This window comes from Pseudorca crassidens (genome assembly GCF_039906515.1).
Source record: "Pseudorca crassidens isolate mPseCra1 chromosome 1 unlocalized genomic scaffold, mPseCra1.hap1 SUPER_1_unloc_3, whole genome shotgun sequence".
In the NCBI taxonomy this organism is placed as follows: Eukaryota; Metazoa; Chordata; class Mammalia; order Artiodactyla; family Delphinidae; genus Pseudorca; species Pseudorca crassidens.
The window spans coordinates 2,466,747-2,479,134 of record NW_027135940.1 but is presented as its reverse complement, the minus strand read 5'-3'; positions in this window follow the sequence as shown (position 1 = coordinate 2,479,134).

Genomic DNA, 12,388 nt, shown 5'->3' with positions numbered 1-12,388 from the left:
CTTGCTTAAGGGGAAAGGTGAGTTGGGGTGCTGCATAAAACCAGAGATTGAAATTAACACAGATACCTTTCCATAAGCCAAATATGTAATAGACAAGAGCTACTGCTTGCTCAACGAAGAGGACTCAACACCCCATATTAAACGCCTAAGAATATACCTGACTAGTAAGAATCTTAAAACCTATGGATTTATATGTCTCCGAAAGAGAATCCAGCGTGTGTACAGCGGCATAAACGCAGCAGTGATAGGATTGGTGAGGTTCGGTGAGCAAATGCAGACCCTTTGAAGTCATATTGCATGGTACCCATTCCATGCGTCTCAACTCTCCAGGTTTAAGGGATTCTTCCTTCAGCTAAAACATGCATGTGGAACCCAGAGTATGATCCACCATGTGATCGGGAAACGTGTTCAAATGTGTCTCAGTTTTCGTCCCCTGGTACTCGGGTGCAACATTCCAGACGCTTTACTAACACTCTCCCCACTTGGAGAGTCAGCGCCTTTAACCTCCTGTTTGGCCCAGTGTGCAATTTCTGCGGAAAATGAACAGGAATAGGGAGAACCAATGAGAGACTAGCTGGAGGTGTCTGGACGGGCAAATTTAACTCTCATTTCCCACCAGGAAGAGGAATTAACCAAAGGCTCAGCGAGCCATGCCGGAACCACACTAGGGCCTGAAGCAATCCTGCGGTGTTGCGGCCAGCTCACAAGAAAGCCAGTTGAAAAAAGGAGCTCAGGGGCACTGTAATTCACAAACCTGCAGAGTTATAAATGACAGCTATCGTCCAAAAATATATTGAAGCAAGGCTGCCAAGAGGACTTGAAAGCGGGGAAGAATTGCAGGAAACCGATTTCAGGAGGTAGACTGGAATTGCATGTAAAGCATAGGAAAAGAGGCAGAACGTCCACAATGATGCACTTGGCCAAAAAGGGCGTATGCGTTTTTTCCTGAATATATTCAGGAAAAAACGCATACGCCCTTTTTGGCCAAGCAAGCCAGCTTGCAAAGGAAATCTGCACTACAATGAAGTCTCACTGCCCCCCGGTCAAAAGGGCCATCTGAAAAAAGTGTAAAATCCAGAAAGGCAGGACAGGCCATGGAGAACTGGGAGCCTTCTTATGCTGATGGGTGGGATGTAAATTGCAAACAGCCACTCTGGAGAAGTGTATGGTGTTTCCTGAAATATCTAAAAAACAAAGCAACAGAGCCTAGGGCACTTCCACTTATGGTCCTATAGCTTAGGGAAATTAAAATCAAAAAGACACAGCCACCCCAAAGTTTGGGACGGCTCTGTTTACAAGAACCTCGTTTACGGTACAAGTTCAATATCGCAGAAAGCGAAAAATGGATAAAGAAGTTGTGGTACTTACGTACAATGCAATATCACTCAGCAATGAAATCTATGTCATCAGGCCAGTAGCAGCATAATGAGTGGATTCAGGTACGATGATTCTAAGTGAAATAAATCACACAGAAAAAGAAACATCATAAGGTATCACTAATACACGGAATGTAAACATGGCTACACAGGAACTGAATTACAAAACAGAATAGGGTCTCAAATGAAGAAAACCAACTTACGCTTGCTTAAGAGGAAAGGTTAGTTGGGGTGCTGCATAAAACCAGAGATTGAAATTAACACAGATACATTTCCATAAGCCAAATATGTAATAGACAAGAGCTACTGCTTGCTCAATGAAGTGGACTCAACACCCCATATTAAACGCCTAAGAATATACCTGACTAGTAAGAATCTTAAAACCTATGGATTTATATGTCTCCGAAAGAGAATCAAGCGTGTGTACAGCGGCATAAACGCAGCAGTGATAGGATTGGTGAGGTTCGGTGAGCAAATGCAGACCCTTTGAAGTCATATTGCATGGTACCCATTCCATGCGTCTCAACTCTCCAGGTAAGGGATTCTTCCTTCAGCTAAAACATGCATGTGGAACCCAGAGTATGATCCACCGTGTGATCGGGAAACGTGTTCATATGTGTCTCAGTTTTCGTCCCCTGGTACTCGGGTGCAACATTCCAGACGCTTCACTAACACTCTCCCCACTTGGAGAGTCAGTGCCTTTAACCTCCTGTTTGGCCCAGTTTGCAATTTCTGTGGAAAATTAACAAGAATAGGGAGAACCATTGACAGACTAGCTGGAGGTGTCTCGACGGGCAAATTAAACTCTCATTTCCCACCAGGAAGAGGAATTAACCAAAGGCTCAGCGAGCCATGCCGAAACCACACTAGGGCCTGAAGCAATCCTGCGGTGTTGCGGCCAGCTCACAAGAAAGCGAGTTGAAGAAAGAAGCTCAGGGGCACTGTAATTCACAAACCTGCAGAGTTATAAATGACAGCTATCATCCAAAAATATATAGAAGTAAGGCTGCCAAGAGGACTTGAAAGCGGGGCAGAATTGCAGGAAACCGATTTCAGGAGGTAGACTGGAATTGCATGAAAAGCATAGGAAAAGAGGCAGAACGTCCACAATGATGCACTTGGCCAAAAAGGACGTATGCGTTTTTTCCTGAATATATTCAGGAAAAAACGCATACGCCCTTTTTGGCCAACCAAGCAAGCTTGCAAAGGAAATCTGCACTACAATGAAGTCTCACTGCCCCCCGGTCAAAAGGGCCATCTGAAAAAAGTGTAAAATCCAGAAAGGCAGGACAGGCCATGGAGAACTGGGAGCCTTCTTATGCTGATGGGCGGGATGTAAATTGCCAACAGCCACTCTGGAGAAGTGTATGGTGTTTCCTGAAACATCTAAAAAACAAAGCAACAGAGCCTAGGGCACTTCCACTTATGGTCCTATAGATTAGGGAAATTAAAATCAAAAAGACACAGCCACCCCAGAGTTTGGGACGGCTCTGTTTACAAGAACCTCATTTATGGTACAAGTTCAATATTGCAGAAAGCGAAAAATGGATAAAGAAGTTGTGGTACTTACGTACAATGCAATACCACTCAGCAATGAAATCTATGTCATCAGGCCAGTAGCAGCATAATGAGTGGATTCAGGTACGATGATTCTAAGTGAAATATGTCACACAGAAAAAGAAACATCATAAGATATCACTAATACACGGAATGTAAACTTGGCTACACAGGAACTGAATTACAAAACAGAATAGGGTCTCAAATGTAGAAAACCAACTTATGCTTGCTTAAGGGGAAAGGTGAGTTGGGGTGCTGCATAAAACCAGAGATGGAAATTAGCACAGATACCTTTCCATAAGCCAAATATGTAATAGACAAGAGCTACTGCTTGCTCAACGAAGTGGACTCAACACCCCATATTAAACGCCTAAGAATATACCTGACTAGTAAGAATCTTAAAACCTATGGATTTATATGTCTCCGAAAGAGAATCCAGCGTGTGTACAGCGGCATAAACGCAGCAGTGATAGGATTGGTGAGGTTCGGTGAGCAAATGCAGACCCTTTGAAGTCATATTGCATGGTACCCATTCCAAGGTTCTCAACTCTCCAGGTTTAAGGGATTCTTCCTTCAGCTAAAACATGCATGTGGAACCCAGAGTATGATCCACCGTGTGATCGGGAAACGTGTTCAAATGTGTCTCAGTTTTCGTCCCCTGGTACTCGGGTGCAACATTCCAGATGCTTTACTAACACTCTCCCCACTTGGAGAGTCAGTGCCTTTAAACTCCTGTTTGGCCCAGTTTGCAATTTCTGTGGAAAATGAACAGGAATAGGGAGAACCAATGAGAGACTAGCTGGAGGTGTCTGGACGGGCAAATTTTACTCTCATTTCCCACCAAGAAGAGGAATTAACCGAAGGCTCAGCGAGCCGTGCCGGAACCACACTAGAGCCTGAATCAATACTGCGGTGTTGCGGCCAGCTCACAAGAAAGCCAGTTGAAGAAAGGAGCTCAGGGGCACTGTATTTCACAAACCTGCAGAGTTATAAATGACAGCTATCGTCCAAAAATATATTGAAGTAAGGCTGCCAAGAGGACTTGAAAGCGGGGCAGAATTGCAGGAAACCGATTTCAGGAGGTAGACTGGAATTGCATGAAAGCATAGGAAAAGAGGCAGAACGTCCACAATGATGCACTTGGCCAAAAGGGCGTATGCGTTTTATCCTGAATATATTCAGGAAAAAACGCATACGCACTTTTTGGCCAACCAAGCAAGCTTGCAAAGGAAATCTGCACTACAATGAAGTCTCACTGCCCCCCGGTCAAAAGGGCAATCTGAAAAAAGTGTAAAATCCAGAAAGGCAGGACAGGCCATGGAGAACTGGGAGCCTTCTTATGCTGATGGGTGGGATGTAAATTGCCAACAGCCACTCTGGAGAAGTGTATGGTGTTTCCTGAAATATCTAAAAAACAAAGCAACAGAGCCTAGGGCACTTCCACTTATGGTCCTATAGCTTAGGGAAATTAAAATCAAAAAGACACAGCCACCCCAAAGTTTGGAACGGCTCTGTTTACAAGAACCTCGTTTACGGTACAAGTTCAATATCGCAGAAAGCGAAAAATGGATAAAGAAGTTGTGGTACTTACGTACAATGCAATATCACTCAGCAATGAAATCTATGTCATCAGGCCAGTAGCAGCATAATGAGTGGATTCAGGTACGATGATTCTAAGTGAAATAAATCACACAGAAAAAGAAACATCATAAGGTATGACTAATACACGGAATGTAAACATGGCTACACAGGAACTGAATTACAAAACAGAATAGGGTCTCAAATGAAGAAAACCAACTTACGCTTGCTTAAGGGGAAAGGTTAGTTGGGGTGCTGCATAAAACCAGAGATTGAAATTAGCACAGATACCTTTCCATAAGCCAAATATGTAATAGACAAGAGCTACTGCTTGCTCAACGAAGTGGACTAAACACCACATATTAAACGCCTAAGAATATACCTGACTAGTAAGAATCTTAAAACCTATGGATTTATATGTCTCCGAAAGAGAATCAAGCGTGTTTACAGCGGCATAAACGCAGCAGTGATAAGATTGGTGAGGTTCGGTGAGCAAATGCAGACCCTTTGAAGTCATATTGCATGGTACCCATTCCATGGTTCTCAACTCTCCAGGTTTAAGGGATTCTTCCTTCAGCTAAAACATGCATGTGGAACCCAGAGTATGATCCACCATGTGATCGGGAAACGTGTTCAAATGTGTCTCAGTTTTCGTCCCCTGGTACTCGGGTGCAACATTCCAGACGCTTTACTAACACTCTCCCCACTTGGAGAGTCAGCGCCTTTAACCTCCTGTTTGGCACAGTGTGCAATTTCTGCGGAAAATGAACAGGAATAGGGAGAACCAATGAGAGACTAGCTGGAGGTGTCTGGACGGGCAAATTTAACTCTCATTTCCCACCAGGAAGAGGAATTAACCAAAGGCTCAGCGAGCCATGCCGGAACCACACTAGGGCCTGAAGCAATTCTGCGGTGTTGCGGCCAGCTCACAAGAAAGCCAGTTGAAAAAAGGAGCTCAGGGGCACTGTAATTCACAAACCTTCAGAGTTATAAATGACAGCTATCGTCCAAAAATATATTGAAGCAAGGCTGCCAAGAGGACTTGAAGCGGGGAAGAATTGCAGGAAACCGATTTCAGGAGGTAGACTGGAATTGCATGTAAAGCATAGGAAAAGAGGCAGAACGTCCACAATGATGCACTTGGCCAAAAAGGGCGTATGCGTTTTTTCCTGAATATATTCAGGAAAAAACGCATACGCCCTTTTTGGCCAACCAAGCAAGCTTGCAAAGGAAATCTGCACTACAATGAAGTCTCACTGCCCCCCGGTCAAAAGGGCCATCTGAAAAAAGTGTAAAATCCAGAAAGGCAGGACAGGCCATGGAGAACTGGGAGCCTTCTTATGCTGATGGGTGGGATGTAAATTGCAAACAGCCACTCTGGAGAAGTGTATGGTGTTTCCTGAAATATCTAAAAAACAAAGCAACAGAGCCTAGGGCACTTCCACTTATGGTCCTATAGCTTAGGGAAATTAAAATCAAAAAGACACAGCCACCCCAAAGTTTGGGACGGCTCTGTTTACAAGAACCTCGTTTACATTACAAGTTCAATATCGCAGAAAGCGAAAAATGGATAAAGAAGTTGTGGTACTTACGTACAATGCAATATCACTCAGCAATGAAATCTATGTCATCAGGCCAGTAGCAGCATAATGAGTGGATTCAGGTACGATGATTCTAAGTGAAATAAATCACACAGAAAAAGAAACATCATAAGGTATCACTAATACACGGAATGTAAACATGGCTACACAGGAACTGAATTACAAAACAGAATAGGGTCTCAAATGAAGAAAACCAACTTACGCTTGCTTAAGAGGAAAGGTTAGTTGGGGTGCTGCATAAAACCAGAGATTGAAATTAACACAGATACATTTCCATAAGCCAAATATGTAATAGACAAGAGCTACTGCTTGCTCAACGAAGTGGACTCAACACCACATATTAAACGCCTAAGAATATACCTGACTAGTAAGAATCTTAAAACCTATGGATTTATATGTCTCCGAAAGAGAATCAAGCGTGTTTACAGCGGCATAAACGCAGCAGTGATAGGATTGATGAGGTTCGGTGAGCAAATGCAGACCCTTTGAAGTCATATTGCATGGTACCCATTCCATGGTTCTCAACTCTCCAGGTTTAAGGGATTCTTCCTTCAGCTAAAACATGCATGTGGAACCCAGAGTATGATCCACCGTGTGATCGGGAAACGTGTTCAAATGTGTCTCAGTTTTCGTCCCCTGGTACTCGGGTGCAACATTCCAGACGCTTTACTAACAATCTCCCCACTTGGAGAGTCAGTGCCTTTAACCTCCTGTTTGGCCCAGTTTGCAATTTCTGTGGAAAATGAACAGGAATAGGGAGAACCAATGAGAGACTAGCTGGAGGTGTCTGGACGGGCAAATTTAACTCTCATTTCCCACCAGGAAGAGGAATTAACCAAAGGCTCAGCGAGCCATGCCGAAAGCACACTAGGGCCTGAAGCAATCCTGCGGTGTTGCGGCCAGCTCACAAGAAAGCGAGTTGAAAAAAGGAGCTCAGGGGCACTGTCATTCACAAACATGCAGAGTTATACATGACAGCTATCGTCCAAAAATATATTGAAGTAAGGCTGCCAAGAGGACTTGAAAGCGGGGCAGAATTGCAGGAAACCGATTTCAGGAGGTAGACTGGAATTGCATGTAAAGCATAGGAAAAGAGGCAGAACGTCCACAATGATGCACTTGGCCAAAAACGGCGTATGCGTTTTTTCCTGAATACATTCAGGAAAAAACGCATAAGCCCTTTTTGCGCAAGGAAGCAAGCTTGCAAAGGAAATCTGCACTACAATGAAGTCTCACTGCCCCCCGGTCAAAAGGGCCATCTGAAAAAAGTGTAAAATCCAGAAAGGCAGGACAGACCATGGAGAACTGGGAGCCTACTTAGGCTGATGGGCGGGATGTAAATTGCCAACAGCCACTCTGGAGAAGTGTATGGTGTTTCCTGAAACATCTGAAAAACAAAGCAACAGAGCCTAGGGCACTTCCATTTTTAGTCCTATAGATTAGGGAAATTAAAATCAAAAAGACACAGCCACCCCAAAGTTTGGGACGGCTCTGTTTACAAGAACCTCGTTTACGGTACAAGTTCAATATCGCAGAAAGCGAAAAATGGATAAAGAAGTTGTGGTACTTACGTACAATGCAATATCACTCAGCAATGAAATCTATGTCATCAGGCCAGTAGCAGCATAATGAGTGGATTCAGGTACGATGATTCTAAGTGAAATAAGTCACACAGAAAAAGAAACATCATAAGGTATCACTAATACACGGAATGTAAACTTGGCTACACAGGAACTGAATTACAAAACAGAATAGGGTCTCAAATGTAGAAAACCAACTTATGCTTGCTTAAGGGGAAAGGTGAGTTGGGGTGCTGCATAAAACCAGAGATTGAAATTAACACAGATACATTTCCATAAGCCAAATATGTAATAGACAAGAGCTACTGCTTGCTCAACGAAGTGGACTCAACACCCCATATTAAACGCCTAAGAATATACCTGACTAGTAAGAATCTTAAAACCTATGGATTTATATGTCTCCGAAAGAGAATCCAGCGTGTGTACAGCGGCATAAACGCAGCAGTGATAGGATTGGTGAGGTTCGGTGAGCAAATGCAGACCCTTTGAAGTCATATTGCATGGTACCCATTCCATGGGTCTCAACTCTCCAGGTTTAAGGGATTCTTCCTTCAGCTAAAACATGCATGTGGAACCCAGAGTATGATCCAACGCGTGATCGGGAAACGTGTTCAAATGTGTCTCAGTTTTCGTCCCCTGGTACTCGGGTGCATCATTCCAGATGCTTTACTAACACTCTCCCCACTTGGAGAGTCAGTGCCTTTAACCTCCTGTTTGGCCCAGTTTGCAATTTTTGTGGAAAATGAACAGGAATAGGGAGAACCAATGAGAGACTAGCTGGAGGTGTCTGGACGGGCAAATTTAACTCTCATTTCCCACCAGGAAGAGGAATTAACCAAAGGCTCACTGAGATATGCCAGAACCACACTAGGGCCTGAAGCAATCCTGCGGTGTTGCGGCCAGCTCACAAGAAAGCCAGTTGAAGAAAGGAGCTCAGGGGCACTGTATTTCACAAACCTGCAGAGTTATAAATGACAGCTATCGTCCAAAAATATATTGAAGTAAGGCTGCCAAGAGGACTTGAAAGCGGGGCAGAATTGCAGGAAACCGATTTCAGGAGGTAGACTGGAATTGCATGTAAAGCATAGGAAAAGAGGCAGAACGTCCACAATGATGCAATTGGCCAAAAGGGCGTATGCGTTTTTTCCTGAATATATTCAGGAAAAAACGCATACGCCCTTTTTGGCCAACCAAGCAAGCTTGCAAAGGAAATCTGCACTACAATGAAGTCTCACTGCCCCCCGGTTAAAAGGGCTATCTGAAAAAAGTGTAAAATCCAGAAAGGCAGGACAGGCCATGGAGAACTGGGAGCCTTCTTATGCTGATGGGCGGGATGTAAATTGCCAACAGCCACTCTGGAGAAGTGTATGGTGTTTCCTGAAACATCTAAAAAACAAAGCAACAGAGCCTAGGGCACTTCCACTTATGGTCCTATAGATTAGGGAAATTAAAATCAAAAAGACACAGCCACCCCAAAGTTTGGGACGGCTCTGTTTACAAGAACCTCGTTTACGGTACAAGTTCAATATCGCAGAAAGCGAAAAATGGATAAAGTAGTTGTGGTACTTACGTACAATGCAATATCACTCAGCAATGAAATCTATGTCATCAGGCCAGTAACAGCATAATGAGTGGATTCAGGTACAATGATTCTAAGTGAAATAAGTCACAGAGAAAAAGAAACATCATAAGGTATCACTAATACACGGAATGTAAACTTGGCTACACAGGAACTGAATTACAAAACAGAATAGGGTCTCAAATGTCGAAAACCAACTTATGCTTGCTTAAGGGGAAAGGTGAGTTGGGGTGCTGCATAAAACCAGAGATTGAAATTAGCACAGATACCTTTCCATAAGCCAAATATGTAATAGACAAGAGCTACTGCTTGCTCAACGAAGTGGACTCAACACCACATATTAAACGCCTAAGATTATACCTGACTAGTAAGAATCTTAAAACCTATGGATTTATATGTCTCTGAAAGAGAATCAAGCGTGTGTACAGCGGCATAAACGCAGCAGTGATAGAATTCGTGAGGTTCGGTGAGCAAATGCAGACCCTTTGAAGTCATATTGCATGGTACCCATTCCATGAGTCTCAACTCTCCAGGTTTAAGGGATTCTTCCTTCAGCTAAAACATGCATGTGGAGCCCAGAGTATGATCCACCGTGTGATCGGGAAACGTGTTCAAATGTGTCTCAGTTTTCGTCCCCTGATACTCGGGTGCAACATTCCAGACGCTTTACTAAGACCCTCCCCACTTGGAGAGTCAGTGCCTTTAACCTCCTGTTTGGCCCAGTTTGCAATTTCTGCGGAAAATGAACAGGAATAGGGAGAACCAATGAGAGACTAGCTGGAGGTGTCTGGACGGGCAAATTTAACTCTCATTTCCCACCAGGAAGAGGAATTAACCAAAGGCTCAGCGAGCCATGCCGGAACCACACTAGGGCCTGAAGCAATCCTGCGGTGTTGCGGCCAGCTCACAAGAAAGCCAGTTGAAAAAAGGAGCTCAGGGGCACTGTAATTCACAAACCTTCAGAGTTATAAATGACAGCTATCGTCCAAAAATATATTGAAGCAAGGCTGCCAAGAGGACTTGAAAGCGGGGAAGAATTGCAGGAAACCGATTTCAGGAGGTAGACTGGAATTGCATGTAAAGCATAGGAAAAGAGGCAGAACGTCCACAATGATGCACTTGGCCAAAAAGGGCGTATGCGTTTTTTCCTGAATATATTCAGGATAAAACGCATACGCCCTTTTTGGCCAACCAAGCAAGCTTGCAAAGGAAATCTGCACTACAATGAAGTCTCACTGCCCCCCGGTCAAAAGGGCCATCTGAAAAAAGTGTAAAATCCAGAAAGGCAGGACAGGCCATGGAGAACTGGGAGCCTTCTTATGCTGATGGGTGGGATGTAAATTGCCAACAGCCACTCTGGAGAAGTGTATGGTGTTTCCTGAAATATCTAAAAAACAAAGCAACAGAGCCTAGGGCACTTCCACTTATGGTCCTATAGCTTAGGGAAATTAAAATCAAAAAGACACAGCCACCCCAAAGTTTGGAACGGCTCTGTTTACAAGAACCTCGTTTACGGTACAAGTTCAATATCGCAGAAAGCGAAAAATGGATAAAGAAGTTGTGGTACTTACGTACAATGCAATATCACTCAGCAATGAAATCTATGTCATCAGGCCAGTAGCAGCATAATGAGTGGATTCAGGTACGATGATTCTAAGTGAAATAAATCACACAGAAAAAGAAACATCATAAGGTATGACTAATACACGGAATGTAAACATGGCTACACAGGAACTGAATTACAAAACAGAATAGGGTCTCAAATGAAGAAAACCAACTTACGCTTGCTTAAGAGGAAAGGTTAGTTGGGGTGCTGCATAAAACCAGAGATTGAAATTAGCACAGATACCTTTCCATAAGCCAAATATGTAATAGACAAGAGCTACTGCTTGCTCAACGAAGTGGACTCAACACCACATATTAAACGCCTAAGAATATACCTGACTAGTAAGAATCTTAAAACCTATGGATTTATATGTCTCCGAAAGAGAATCAAGCGTGTTTACAGCGGCATAAACGCAGCAGTGATAAGATTGGTGAGGTTCGGTGAGCAAATGCAGACCCTTTGAAGTCATATTTCATGGTACCCATTCCATGGTTCTCAACTCTCCAGGTTTAAGGGATTCTTCCTTCAGTTAAAACATGCATGTGGAACCCAGAGTATGATCCACCGTGTGATCGGGAAACGTGTTCAAATGTGTCTCAGTTTTCGTCCCCTGGTACTCGGGTGCAACATTCCAGACGCTTTACTAACAATCTCCCCACTTGGAGAGTCAGTGCCTTTAACCTCCTGTTTGGCCCAGTTTGCAATTTCTGCGGAAAATGAACAGGAATAGGGAGAACCAATGAGAGACTAGCTGGAGGTGTCTGGACGGGCAAATTTAACTCTCATTTCCCACCAGGAAGAGGAATTAACCAAAGGCTCAGCGAGATATGCCGGAACCACACTAGGGCCTGAAGCAATCCTGCGGTGTTGCGGCCAGCTCACAAGAAAGCGAGGTGAAGAAAGAAGCTCAGGGGCACCGTAATTCACACACCTGCAGAGTTATAAATGACAGCTATCGTCCAAAAATATATTGAAGTAAGGCTGCCAAGAGGACTTGAAAGTGGGGCAGAATTGCAGGAAACCGATTTCAGGAGGTAGACAGGAATTGCATGTAAAGCATAGGAAAAGAGGCAGAACGTCCACAATGATGCACTTGGCCAAAAGGGCGTATGCGTTTTATCCTGAATATATTCAGGAAAAAACGCATACGCCCTTTTTGGCCAACCAAGGAAGCTTGCAAAGGAAATCTGCACTACAATGAAGTCTCACTGCCCCCCGGTTAAAAGGGCTATCTGAAAAAAGTGTAAAATCCAGAAAGGCAGGACAGGCCATGGAGAACTGGGAGCCTTCTTATGCTGATGGGCGGGATGTAAATTGCCAACAGCCACTCTGGAGAAGTGTATGCTGTTTCCTGAAACATCTAAAAAACAAAGCAACAGAGCCTAGGGCACTTCCACTTATGGTCCTATAGATTAGGGAAATTAAAATCAAAAAGACACAGCCACCCCAAAGTTTGGGACGGCTCTGTTTACAAGAACCTCGTTTATGGTACAAGTTCAATATCGCAGAAA